The sequence below is a fragment of the Brassica oleracea genome, chromosome C6, assembly GCF_000695525.1.
Source record: "Brassica oleracea var. oleracea cultivar TO1000 chromosome C6, BOL, whole genome shotgun sequence".
Classification (NCBI taxonomy): domain Eukaryota; kingdom Viridiplantae; phylum Streptophyta; class Magnoliopsida; order Brassicales; family Brassicaceae; genus Brassica; species Brassica oleracea.
Window position 1 is genome coordinate 3,324,466 of NC_027753.1, and position 14,434 is coordinate 3,338,899.

General features: G+C 35.6%; 1 pseudogene; it reads right to left on the reverse strand.

The window, feature by feature from the left end:
- Positions 1–6,717: 6,717 nt before the first annotated feature.
- On the reverse strand, positions 6,718–14,077 carry LOC106297233 (annotated as a pseudogene).
- Positions 14,078–14,434: the final 357 nt, after the last annotated feature.

A 14,434-nucleotide genomic window follows, 5' to 3' on the forward strand; every position in this document is an offset into this window, starting at 1 on the left:
ATTTTAATGATGCACGTTTTTTAAAATCTTCATTATTAAAATTATGAACGTAAGGATAACTCATGAGTTTTTTTTGTTGATTAAATGACATTATGTCCAAATTTACTTAAGGATATTTCATTAAGGTAACTGAAAATGACAAACAATAAAATAGGAATTTTAAATTCATTTAAGCATATTTCATTAATGTAACTGAAAAGACAAGTAATAAATTAGGCAGTTTTATTCGTTTTAGGATATGTTGGAAGTTTAAATTCATTTAAGCATATTTCATTAATGTAACTGAAATGACAAGTAATAAATTAGACAGTTTTATTCGTTTTAGGATATTTCATAAATGCAACTGAAAAAGACAAGCAAAAAAATAAGATGTTTAATTAACGAAGTAAGAACATTTTCAAATGGGTACTTCTCTTTTAATAATATAGATATGCCTCTAAACAATACTTTGGGCCTAACTGGTAACCATTACAGGAACATTAGGAACTGATAGAAAAAAACGGAAATGAATAAAATTATAGGAATGATGAGGAATAATGATTCCTTATCATGAGGAATAAATTTATTCAATATTTCTCTACAATAAAAGGAATGAGAATGAATGAATGGGAAAAAAACTATTCCTTATGAATGGTAAAAAAATTTAGGAATATTAAAGAATGCATTGTTCCTCTTCATTCCTTGGTCATCATTATATTTTATCTATTCATGGTTAAAAAACTCGTTTGGCTTATTGAGTTTTGAGCTCTATAGACCATAGTATCATATGATAATCCTTATAGCTATGATCTTTGGCTAGAGGTACAGTATGAGTTTTATCAATGTCTTTGGTTTCTTTAACTGTTACAAAGAAAACAAATCGTTTATTTCTCCAAAAACTAATAAAGCTTAACTACTAAACCTTTAATATTGAGCTAAGGTAGAGATATACACAAAGAAGTGAGATACTATTGTTATGGGGTAAAAATGGGGAGAAATAGGGTATACACCTAAATATGATATAATGTTTGGGTAGGGAGTTTCTTAATTTTTTTGTTACCATATGTCATTGTATTCAATCAATTCTCTAAATCTGTATAGAGGCATGTGTTGGCTAAAGAAGAGGTATACTTGGAGATGTCATTGCTGAAATATTTTCCGGTGACTATGTTGACACATTGGTGATGTTTACGGCTATGTAAATATTATTATGTACGGAGATCCCTCCAAGTATGGATTCATCGGAACAGAACAAGGTCTTTTTGCCACCAATTTTTTTTACTGGGAGAACTCCAGTCATTGATGTGGGAACTGTAAAAAAGATTCGTGACGGCAAGTTTCAGATACCTTCTATTGTCCATCAATTTGTCTGAACACAATGTCTGTCAAATTTCATATTAATCTTTATTAATTTGACTAGGTGATTCACCCATGCTCATACACAGATATATATATATATATATATAGATAAATCGTAATAATAGATTAGTAGCATTTTAAATTTAAACCATTTTGCAGTTTATGTGTATAAATATTATTTTATATAACATTTTTATACTTTAACTTACCATGTTATTTGTATATAAAATCTTTGTTCGGTACAGTTATTATTTGAATATGCGGGATTGTATCTACGTCTCTTAATTAAACCATGTTGCCTAATCTAATTAAGTTAGTTTTGTTAGTTGTATCAATCTTGGTTTATTGTCTTAAATTTATAGATTTATTTTATTGAATAACGCATGATTTGATATATACATTTTCATAAAAATAAGAAAATAAACAAATTAAAATGTGACCAATCCAGAGTTACATAAATCAAACAGAACAATAATCTCTCGAAAACTCACGCACATATATTAATTTTACGAAATAATCAATTATAATAATTGGTTAAAAATTTATATATATGTATATATTCATAATTTATTTCTATAAAAATAAATAGAATATTATTAAACGTAATTATTTGTTCATATTCTGATAATAGATTTGATTTAGAGTATAATAATTTAATTTTTTTTAATTAATCATATTTTGTGTATATTGAATTACAAAACAAAATTATTTTTGGTTCGGTTTAGAATTAGATCAGGTTAATTTTTTATTGTATTAAACTTGGTTATGCAAAACAAAGAAATAAATAATATTAGTTATGGCAGCTATATATAATATAGTTTTAGTTCATTAAAGATATTGGTTTATGTTAATTAAAAGAAAAAATATATTAGGTTGATAGAATTAGACTGATAATTGGATAATAATTTGATGAATTATATTGATAGAAAATATATTTATAGTATATTTTAAATATATTTTGTTGTCTGATATATATATATATATATATTATCTTTTTTAATTTATTTATTTTTAAATACCAAGGTTATTTTTAGGAATTTCCTTTTTATTATGAAATCAATAAATATATACAATATCATTTTTACATTAATAAATATTATATATATATATATGATCGATAAATCAATGATCTTTTAGGTTTTTGAATTTCCTGGAGTATTTAAAATGTTTGGGTGGTAACTGGACTAAGTAACAATTAAAGGGACCTATTAGTACAATAGCTAAATATATTAAAAAGAAATCCTCAAGCAACCTAAAGTATTAATGTCGCCATTGTGGGAGTGGAAACAACAACTTTTTGCTGAAACCCCATCTGCTGATACTTCAGCGGTCGTTGTTCCTCTGTCCACGCTTAAGGCATTCTATGGAGAAGTCGCCATAATAACTCAATCTTGTCATTTCTCTGAGCTATCTATATGTTGCTATCGTTACAAGTTACATGTATGTTGGAATGTTTGGTTATTACGTATCTTTAAAAAACTGGAGCCATTTTTGTCTACATGTCACCAATCGAAAGATAACTCTAGTTAACACTTTTCATTTCTCATACTTAAGAGTTGCCATAGATATGACAAGTGACAACCCAAGCTAGCTTGGTTGTTTGAAAACTTTCGCCAGTCCTGTATAATTAGACATAATTGATTAATACAAACTAGGTAGCTTTGTGGGTTGATGAAAGCTTTTACATGGACCGACAAAGAAAACCTCTGCATTTACAAAAACTAAAAAAAAAAAAATATATCAAACTGAAGACCCTACCAGGAAGGGATGCTATCTCTTACAGGTGATACAGTCAAGGAGAGTTTAAAGTGTCGACCCCGTGATCATGGTTTGAGAGGTTCTCAAGTAAAGATTGATGATTGTTAAGGCTTTCGTTATTGGCGCAAGATTAAATGAAAAGAAAAAATCAATTCTTTAATACATGAAATTTTTTTTGATGCTATCATACTCTAAATTAACCAAAGGAGTAATGATCTTTATGAATTGTGAGAGCATATGTCTTTGATATAAACCAAAAAATGTTGATTCTAGTTTTCTCACTCGCAAACTACAACTCAATAATCCAAACGATTTTTTAACAATGAATAGATAAAATGTCAATTATTGTTGACAGGCATATCAGTAATTATTTCACACTGAAAAAAATAAAATCTAAACTACAATTAGACATGAAAGAGAAGTGTACAGCTTTAACGTTTATTCATTCAAAAATTATTAAATAAAAGACAAAACAGACATTAATTAACTTACATACTGAAGTTCTAATCAGAACTACCGTATTAGCATCCAAGTTATTAAGATCAAAGTTAATCTCCAATCCATAATTTTCACCATTCTCTAAATTGTTTCATAAATGCTTAACCAATCCATTGCTTATGTATTCTTGACGCAGTGGAAAATAATGCGTGATTCAGATTGACGAAGCTTCTGATTTCCAGAGGAAAATAATGCGTGATTCAGACGATCTCAATTGGAGATGGAAGCCTGATGGTTGCGACCTTCCATGGTATGTTGCTTCTCCAGTTTTATCTCCTCCATTGTCACGCCTGATTCAAGTTATTGTCAATTCTGATTCAAATTATTGTCAATCATTTGATCAGCATTTCACTTTCTAAGTAATATAGCTGTGTTATTGTGTTGGCTGTGATCATTGGTCACATTTTTTTATCCTCTGATTGTGTTGGCTGTGATCATTAGTTATATCCATCGGAGACTTTGGAGTAATCAAAATAAAAGCATTGTTCTTCAGGCTGTTGAAAGGGTTCCAAAATAAAAGCAATGTGGATGCTTGACGTCACTACTCCTTCAATGGAGTCACAAGTGAGTGTAGACTTTGCTCAGCTATTCACCAAATCCTCTCTTTATCGGTATGTCAAAGAAAAACATTACTATTAGTATTAGACAAGAGTGTTACTTTCAAACATCGATGTCTGCTTCAGGAGTAACCAAGATTTCATCAAAAAGCTCAGTATTCCACCACCAGGATTGAAATATCTCTACTTCCGAACTAAGTACTCGCAGCCGTTTTTGACTCAAACCAAAGCTTGCTTCTTGAAACAGTATTGGTCTAACTGGAGACATCCTCAGTACAATGCCATCCGGTTTCTCATGAACATCTTTACTTTGTGTTTTGTTTGTCAATCTTCACTTTGTATATGCTCAGTTATATATTTTAATGACTGGTTACTCCATATTCTTATGTATATAATCGTAAACAATAAAGTTTCATCATATATAACTTGAATTATTAGTATTCATTTATTAGTCACTATGATTTATTTCTCTATAATTTTTAATACTTTTGATTGATCACTGGTGTGGTTTGAGAAATAGCCGCTTTAAACCGATCATCAATTCAAACAAAAATCATGTTCACCAAACTTATGTTTTCTTGATTCTGCAAAGATTTGATCATAACCATCTTCTTAACTACTGTATGCGCAACAATATAGCTTAAATTTTGATTTTTTTTTGTTCAGACCAAGATTGCATAAATATAGTTAGATCAATGAATCTATTTTATCACTAAACTAAAAAGAACTGATTTTATATTGGTTTGTAAGATTATAGTTCAATTATTTTAAAGCTAATAAAAATAAAAATCAGTTGTAAATTAATTTTTTTAAATAAAAACATGAATGAACAAGATAAAATACTATTTTGCTCTTATCTAAAGTTTAATTAACTTTCTTACATATAATTTCCAGTTATCAAAATGCAAAAATATGAGTATAAATAATTTTTGTTCGTTCATCATGATAAATAAACATCACATTTTCATTTATCTACCATCATATATTTGTATAACCAATATCACTGTATATTTAAGATATATTTAAATACAAAATCAAACATAAAAATATAATTTAAAATTATATAAAATCCCGGGCGTTGCCCGGGCCAACCCCTAGTATATATATATGATCGATAAATCGATGATCTTTTTCGATTTTTGAGTTTCCTGGAGTATTTAAAATGTTTGGGTGGTAACTGGACTAAGTAACAATTAAAGGGACATATTAGTACAATAGCTAAATATATTAAAAATAAATCCTCAAGCAACCTAAAGTATTAATGTCGCCATTGTGGGAGTGGAAACAACAACTTTTTGCTGAAACCACATCTGCTGATACTTCAGCGGTCGTTGTTCCTCTGTCCACGCTTAAGGCAGTCGTCTATGGAGAAGTCGCCATAACCACTCAATCTTGTCATTTCTCTCAGCTATCTATATGTTGCTATCGTTACAACTTACAAGCAGGACCTGCTCAACAGTGTCATGGGCCCTGGAGCAAAAAAAAAATTATTTCAAACTAATATTTTTCTTTTAAAAATCTGATAGATATATGTTTTTTTCAAAATACCAGAAGTATTTTTAAAAATAAATCTATGGAAATAAAAAAATACTTTCATATAAAAAAAATTTGAGCCCCTTTTCTTACTTTTAATATAAAAATACATGTATTTTTAAAAAAAATCAGACCTTTATCTATTAAGAAATAGGGGGACAACGGATTGGACCCGGGGCGGTCGCACCGCTCGCCCCCCTATCTAAGCCGGCCTTGCTTACAAGTTATATGTATGTTGGAATGTTTGGTTATTACGTATCTTTAAAAAACTGGAGCCATTTTGGTCGACATGTCACCAATCAAAAGATAACTCTAGTTAACACTTTTCATTTCTCATACTTAAGACTTGCCATAGATATGACAAGTGACAACCCAAGCTAGCTTGGTTGTTTGAAAACTTTCGTCACTCCTGTATAATTAGACATAATTGATTAATACACACTAGGTAGCTTTGTGGGTTGATGAAAGGTTTTACATGGACTGATAAAGAAAACCTCTGCACTTACCAAAAAAAAAAAAAAAAAATCAAACTGAAGACCCTAACAGGAAGGGATGCTATCTCTTACAGGTGATACAGTCAAGGAGAGTTTAAAGTGTCGACCCCCGTGATCATGGTTTGGGAGGTTCTCAAGTAAAGATTGATGATTGTTAAGGCTCCCGTTATTGGCGAAAGATTAAATGAAAAGAAAAAATCAATTATTTGATACATGATATTTTTTTTATGCTATCATACTCTAAAGTTTAACCAAAGGAGTAATGATCTTTATGAATTGTGAGAGCATATATGTCTTTGATAAACACACAACTCTTTAAAAGTGGAACTTGAATGAATAATCAGTGATAAAAGGTATATTATATATAGGAATAAGAACTTGATTTCCAAAGATTTACACAACTACAAAAACTAAATGACTAATACACAATTGATTAATAAGATGAATTAATCAGAAGCGATGCTTTGATCAGTAAGAGTTCCAATGTGGTGTCTGTGAGGATCTAAACGAGGTTGAAGTGTCTTCACCAATGTGCTAAGTCATGCACATAGATTGTTGTTGCACCCAAAGTTAAAGCCTTGTGTGTTGAGATTGTTGCTGCACCCAAAGTTGAACCCTTGTGCGTTCAGATTGTTGCCGTACCCAAAGTTATAATCTTGTGCCCCATGTGAAGCCGTAACGAGACTGTTGCTACACGGAGTCAACCCTTGGTCAAAGCTTGAAGAAACAGAGTTGGGAAGTTGAGTAACCGTAGCGGTTTCATGGTTAAACAGAAACATTGAGAATTGACTCCGATCATTGGAGGAACCGGCACGTGTTGACGCATCACCACTCATGAGAAGATTCGTTAATGATGATCCTATTTGTTGTTGATATCAGAAACAAGATTGTCAATTACCGGCGGACAAAATTTCATCAATGGATCCTCGTCTATTAGTGAAAAAGAGAAGTCATTGTGGGGGAAGAAGCCAGAAGAAGGCGCCGGAAAGTTGTGATTTTGTTCAGACATAGCAGCAAGACAACGGCTCTGATCTGGCTCGGTCTGATGATCCTGGGAGTAAAGAAGGTCACGAGCCCTGTCTTGTAATATAAGAAACTGATCTTGTAACGAACCCTTGAAGTCTCCAACTTTCTTAGTGAACTTTTTACGTTCCTCTGCGTCGGTAAGAGCTCTCCTCTTTTCGTCAACGAGTTTCTTGTTATAGAACTGTGAAAGATTTGTGTTTTTCTTGATTTTTTCTCTGTCGCTTAATCTGTTATACCTCTTGAGAATGTCTTTGACTTGGCACTGATCTTCAGGGTACGTGTTGACGAGATTTCCTTCGCGATCGCAATGTATCACACAAATTTCATTCTCGCAGAGAATAGAAAGCTCTAAAGCTTTCTTGAGAATGGTCTTCTCTCTTAACAACAAGAATGATTTCGGAGCCGTTTGTTTCGGTATCTTTCATCTTCATCCAGATTATTCATTTGTATGATCTATCCAGATGATCCATTCAGATTTTTGTGACTGTTTGTTTGTCCATCCACATAGTTCATCTAGATGAATCATCTAAATAGATCTTATGTTTGTTTTTTTATTTTTATTTTCATTCAAATAAGTTTAGTAAACAAATTACCAAAATACCTTTGTGTTGATTTAATCATAGGTTAAAATTTTACTATAATAATAACTTCTAATAAACAAAAAAATTGATAAACATGTATTTGAAAAAATAATTTTTGGTATTGGCGAGAAAACGCGTTTTTACGTTTTTGGCCGGAAAATACATTTGTTGTTGATGATCAGAAACAGGATTGTTAATTACCAGCAGACTAAAGTTCATCAATGATCCTCCTCGATTAGTGAAGAAGATAAGTCATTGTGTGGGAAGAAGCCAGAAGAAGACGCCGGAAAGTTGTGATTTTGTTCAGACACAGCAGCAAGACAAGGGCTCTGATCTGGCTCGGTCTGATGATCCTGGGAGTAAAGAAGGTCACGAGGGGCCTCTTCGTGTAGACGATTGTTTCTTTCATACCAAATCATATGGATAGCTGCCTGCATAGCATATCTGATACATAACCGCGATTTGAAATCCATCTGCGAACCAAAGAGTGCTCTAACGATCTCATTCCAAGACGTTGAGTGATGTGTGAGCGATATACCTTTGGTGAGGTTGCTCCAAATCCAGGCTGAGAACTCACAGGAGAAGAACAAATGGTTTCTAGTTTCAGCCGAGTTGTTGCAAAGCACACACTGAGCTGGCAAAGCCATGTTCCAGTGCACCATGCGATCCGTTGTACTGAGCCTATTATGCATCGCCAGCCAAAGGAATATTTAGGAGTAGCTTGAGAAAACCATACAACTTGCTCCCACCCACACTTCTGTTGTACCACCCGAATGAGCTCCCAAGTCTCATAGGTAGAGAACTTAGTGTGATTGTCAGATCCTCTCTTCCATAGGCTAACATCATCACCTTCCTCCATCAACTCTCCCGTGGAGTCAATAATGTCTTCAACATCGTTGTATCTCTGGACTCTGTACCTCCTCCTCCTATGATGAGTGATCACATCATTCACCGTGGCATGCGAACTAACTCCCATATCAATGAACCCTCTTTCACCAAATATATCAAAGAGAACTCCCACCCCCGACCAACAATCAAACCAAAAGGAGGTACTCTTCCCATTCTTTATCTCCTTCTTATAGAACTGTCTAGCTGTACTTCTGAGTTTAATAAGCTTCTTCCACATCCATGAACCTTTATTGCCTCTTGCCCCAACCTCCCAAAACGTTTTTTCCCCCAACAGATACTCCTTAATCCAATAACTCCACAGCGATTGTCCAGTGAGCAAACGCCATATCAACTTTAAACTATTCACCAGATTAACATCTTTCAACCTCCTGAGACCTACTCCTCCCTCAGCCTTAGGCTTGAAAACATCAGACCAAGCAATTTTTGCTTTAGAGTTTTTAAATCAGGGCCAGACCAAAGAAAAGCAGCACACAAGCTTTCTATTTCCTTCATACACTGACTTGGAAGTCTGAAAGCCGAAGACCAGAAGTTCACAATACTCATTAGAACTAGTCTAATGAGTTGTAAGCGTCCTGCATAAGAGATCGGCCTAGTTGTCCAGCTTGCAATGCGAGTTCTTACATTTTCAATCAACGGAAGATAGTCATTCTTATGCATCCCTTTCGTCAGGAGAGGCAATCCAAGGTATCTCACAGGTAGAGCCCCAGGCTCAAAAGGAAAATCTGAAAGGATTTGATCTTTAACACTCTGACTTAGACCTGCCATGTAGATGGTAGACTTTTCCAGACTAATACTCAAGCCAGATTCCTTTGCAAACCCATCAAAGACCGAGATGGCACCTTGCACGGATCTTTTGGAACCCTCCACAAACACTAACAGATCGTCGGCGAAGCAAAGGTGTGTCAGAGACAACATTTTACATAGGGGATGACAGTCAAAACATTTATCCATGGCAGCCTTGTCCATCCTTGAAGACAACACGGTCATGCATAACACAAATAAGTAAGGAGATATGGAGCATCCTTGTCTCAGCCCTCTCTTACTTTGGAAATAACCGGCAAGCTCCCCATTAACTTGAACCGAGAAAGAAGGAGTAGCTATGCATAGTTTAATCCAGTGAACAAACTTCAACGGGAATCCAAGGGCCAATAGAGTATTCAGTACAAAATCCCACTGTACCGAGTCAAACGCCTTTGAGATGTCGATTTTCATGGCACGCCTTGGAGAGATTTTTGGATTGTGATAATCGTTAACCAGTTCTGTAGCCGACAAGACATTTTCCATAACCAACCTTCCATGAACAAAAGCCGACTGATTCGCAGATTTAATGCTTGGGAGCAGCTTCTTTAGACGATTAGCAAAAATCTTCGAGATAGTCTTGTAAATAACGTTACAGGAGGCTATTGGTCTGTAATCTTTGATCATCTTTGCATCTGTCTTCTTGGGGATTAGAGCAAGGATAGTCGAGTTGATACCTTTAGGAAGAAATCCTTTCAGAAAGAAAGACTGTATTGCTACTGTAAAGTCAGCGCCCAATATATCCCAAGTAGTTTTAAAAAACTCACAAGGATACCCATCGGGACCTGGCAACTTGTGAGACGGCATAGCAAATAGAACCCTCTTAATCTCCTCTGCTGTTACCTCTTGCCCCAACATCAAGTTATCAGCTTCATTACATCGAAAGTTAAGAAGAGCACCAAGATCTGATACTGCAGTTTCCACATAATCAGGAGGAACATAGTTGAGAAAGGTCGAGTAGAACTGAACCGCTTCCTTCTTTATTTCCTTCTGAGTAGAAACCAACTCCCCGCTAACACATTGTATCGCCTTGATCATATTCAGCGCTGACCTCAACTTCATAGCATTATAAAAAACTTTATTATTCTTGTCTCCACCATCAAGCCAATGCAGCTTTGATCTTTGCATATAGAAATCTTCCTCCAGGTCAGACACATGAGACCAATGCCCATATGCTTCAATTGCTTCCTTCACATTATCCTCAGAAGGATTTGAGAGAGTAATACCTTGCTTCTCACATAGTACCTCAAAAGCCAGCTGTGCACGCTTTGGTAAGTTACCCAACTTCTCCTTTCCCATCGTTCTCAAGATCGGTTTGAGACCTTTAAGCTTCTTTGAAAACCGGTGAAGCACCAACATTGAATGGAATAGAGCTCGAGAAGATTCCCAATAATCTTTAACATTCAGGAGAAATTCAGGAAAATGACTTAAAGCATTAACGTACTTGAAAGGCCTCTTGACTCTCTCCTGGTCCGCTCTGATCTGAATACGACAACGAAGGTGATCCGAACAACCCCCTGGCTCAAAGACAGCATAAGACTCGCCGTAACGGTGAAGCCATTTATCATTTATAAGCACACGATCCAGCTTTTTGCAGATCAGACCTTCTTCCCTCTTATTGCACCATGTAAACCGAGGACCATGAGACCTCATATCTGATAATGAACAATGATTAGCAGCATCTTGAAATTCTCGCATCCCTGCTGAGTAAGAAGGAGAATTCGCAAAACAGGAATGATCCTCACCATCCAGCACTTCGTTGAAGTCTCCCATAATGATCCAAGCTTTATTAGAGAAGATAGAAGAGTTCTGGTGATTCATAAAATCTTCCCAGAGAGACTTCCTTCCTTCCACTGTGTTTAGTGCGTAAACAAACGAGCAAAAAAACTCTTCCTCCGACCCATTAAGCAAAACAGAGCAAGTAATGAGTTGATCACTCTTAAAAACTGGATAAATATGAACTAAATCCCTCCAAAGCACCCATATACGCCCTCCCTGATTGTACTCATAATTAGACATAAACGACCATTCTCCAAACACCGAATTTAAAATACGAGGGGCCTTCCCTTCCTTCACCCTCGTCTCTAGAATACCTCCAAACTGCATATTTCGATCATGTAACCAGCTTATTACTATGGAATGTTTAGAGGGTTTGTTGAATCCACGCACATTCCAAAAGAAACTCGACATTATTAATTTCTTCGAGTGGAGGACCTTGTACTCATCACAAAAGAATTTCCATTCTTGTGCGAGAGAGTTGAGGTGCTCGAAGATTCTTTTTGATTGGTCTTATTCCTTCGAGGAGGAGCTTGCAGCAGAGTATTAACCTCTTCCACAGTTTCCCTCAAGGCCACACTAACTGTATTCGACTCAACGTAGGGATTGTCTTCCTCCTCCATAAGTTCTCCTTCTTCCTTATCATTATTTATTGCTGCAAACTTAGAAACAGAAGCCATTGCTACTAATGAAACTAGTGGTAATCTCACTGGACTTCTGCTCTTTTTTGTTGGAGATAGCCAAGCCTCTTCAACAGGAGCTACTTGGTTATTCCCCGACGTTAGATTTGCCTCCTCAGACACGGCAATAATAGAACCTCCATCTTCCTCAACATCCACTTGATCAGACACAATCTTTGCTTGCTCTTCTTCACCAGAAGCCCCAAGAGAAGGAACTAGATCAGGAACACTTTCTTTCTCATTCTTATCTGCCTCAATACGAACCTCCACTCTCTGCTGAGCCACACATACTTTCTCCCAGTGACCCCATTTCCCACACACCGTACATCTTAGCGGGAGCCATGGATAAATGAACTCCACCAAATGCTCCTTGCCATCTTTTGTGAAATTTATCTTCTTAGGAAAATCATTAGAGACATCCACTTTAACAAAGATTTTTGCTATGTCAAGATTTGTGCAAGCCAAGGTCTCAGGGTGCAAACGGACTGGAAACCCTGCTGCACTCGAGATAAAGCTCAAACCCTCCCAAGAGTACATACTCAAAGGTACCTTCTTCAGATAAACCCACATCGGAATGTCAAACTCTTCCTTCTTTTCCACCTCCGTTTTTGGATCCCACTTGTAAACAACCAGAGGTACCCCAACAATGTTCCAAAGACCTCGTGTTATGATTCTCGCACGAGAGGCTGGATTACGAACCCTAACGCATGGTAGTCGGATTCACCTCATACACATCAATCATACCAGCTTCGTCCTTTTGCTTCCAGAGCTTGTTGACGATGACATGAACTTTAGCCACATGAGGCGCTGTAGACAGAAACTTCCCAACCAGAAAATCCTCCCAAAGAGGAGTAGAATCATCGATAACCTCATTCGGAATCACAACAGACGGAAAATCCTCAGACGTATCCATCGAGACCTCGTACTTTTTCAAAACCTGCTTATTTTGGGCCTTCGACACCCATGAATCACCCTTCGCTGGAACAGAACCCATCGTCTGAGGAGCAGACGCAGTCCCCTCATCCATTCTGATCACCGGAAACAGCCTGGCGTCGCCGGAAATCAAACGGAGGCAGAGACGAAACCCAAAATCCCTAATCGCCAAAAAATCACCCTCAAAGCAAAACGACAGCGTTTCGCGAGTTTCAGTCCGAACTTTTTGCGTACCTCTGCGTCGGTAAGAGATCTCCTCTTCTCGTCAACGGGTTTCTTGTTATAAAACTGTGAAAGATTTGTGTTTTTCTTGATTTTTTCTCTGTCGCTCAAATTCCTATACCTCTCGAGAATGTCTTTGACTTGGGAAAGGTCTTTACCCAGCAGTTGTAAGCCCCATTGTTTGACTTTCCTACCCGGTTTTACCTTCTTTTGGCCTAAAACCGCTGACACATCTTTTCCCAAATTCAAATTCCTATACCTCTCGAGAATGTCTTTGACTTGGCAAAACTCAGATTTATGATAAATTCCAGGTTTGTCCTTTGCTAACACATGGAGTATATAAACTTTACGGTTTGTCCTTTGCTAACACATGGAGTATATAAACTCTCAAAGGTATTGTGGCATACATTATTCAAATTTATATGCTATATACTATTTTATTTTTAGATTTTATGAGATTTAATGAATTTTAACTTCTTAAAAATAATTGTTATTTGAACTGAAACTGAACCACAAAGATCCGAACTGAAATTTGTAAATATCTGAATTGAGCTGTAATCTTTAATTCCGAAAACCCGACATGAATATATCCGAACCGGATCCGAATGGATACCCAAATGCACACCCCTACCTCCAAGTCTGGACTCGTCCGACCAAAGCAAGGTTTTTTTGCCACCAAATTCTTTACCGGGAGAACTCCAGTCATCGACGTGGGAACTGTCCAAAAGGTTTGTGACGACAAGATTCAGGTATCCTCAATTGTTCATCAAGATTTTTTTGATGGACAATTGAGGATACCTGAATCTTGTTGTCGCAAATCTTTTGGAAGTTCTCACACTAATAACTGGAGTTCTCCCAGTAAATATTTTGGTGGTGAAAGGACCTTGTTTTGGTCGGAAGAGCCAATAGTTGGAGGGATCTACGTACATAAATAACTCTGCTTTGGCCATGAACATCACCACTGTGTCAACCATAGTCACCGGAAAATAATTTTCAGAAATTACATCTCTATGTATACATCTTCGTTGGTCAACAAATGCCTCTGCACAAATTTAAAGAATGAATTAAATATAACAACATATGGTAACGAAAAATAGAAATATTAAAAATTTAGATGTTGAGCATATATTATTTGTTTTTAGAAATAAAAGATCTATTATATATTTGTTAAAGTTGAAGAAAGGAAAGACATTGATAAGACTCATATTGTACTAATAACAAAAGATCATAGCAATTAGCAAATATCTTATGATACTATGGTCTATATAGCTCAGAAATCAATAATCGAAACAAATTTTTAACCATGAATAGATAAAACATAAATTATTGTT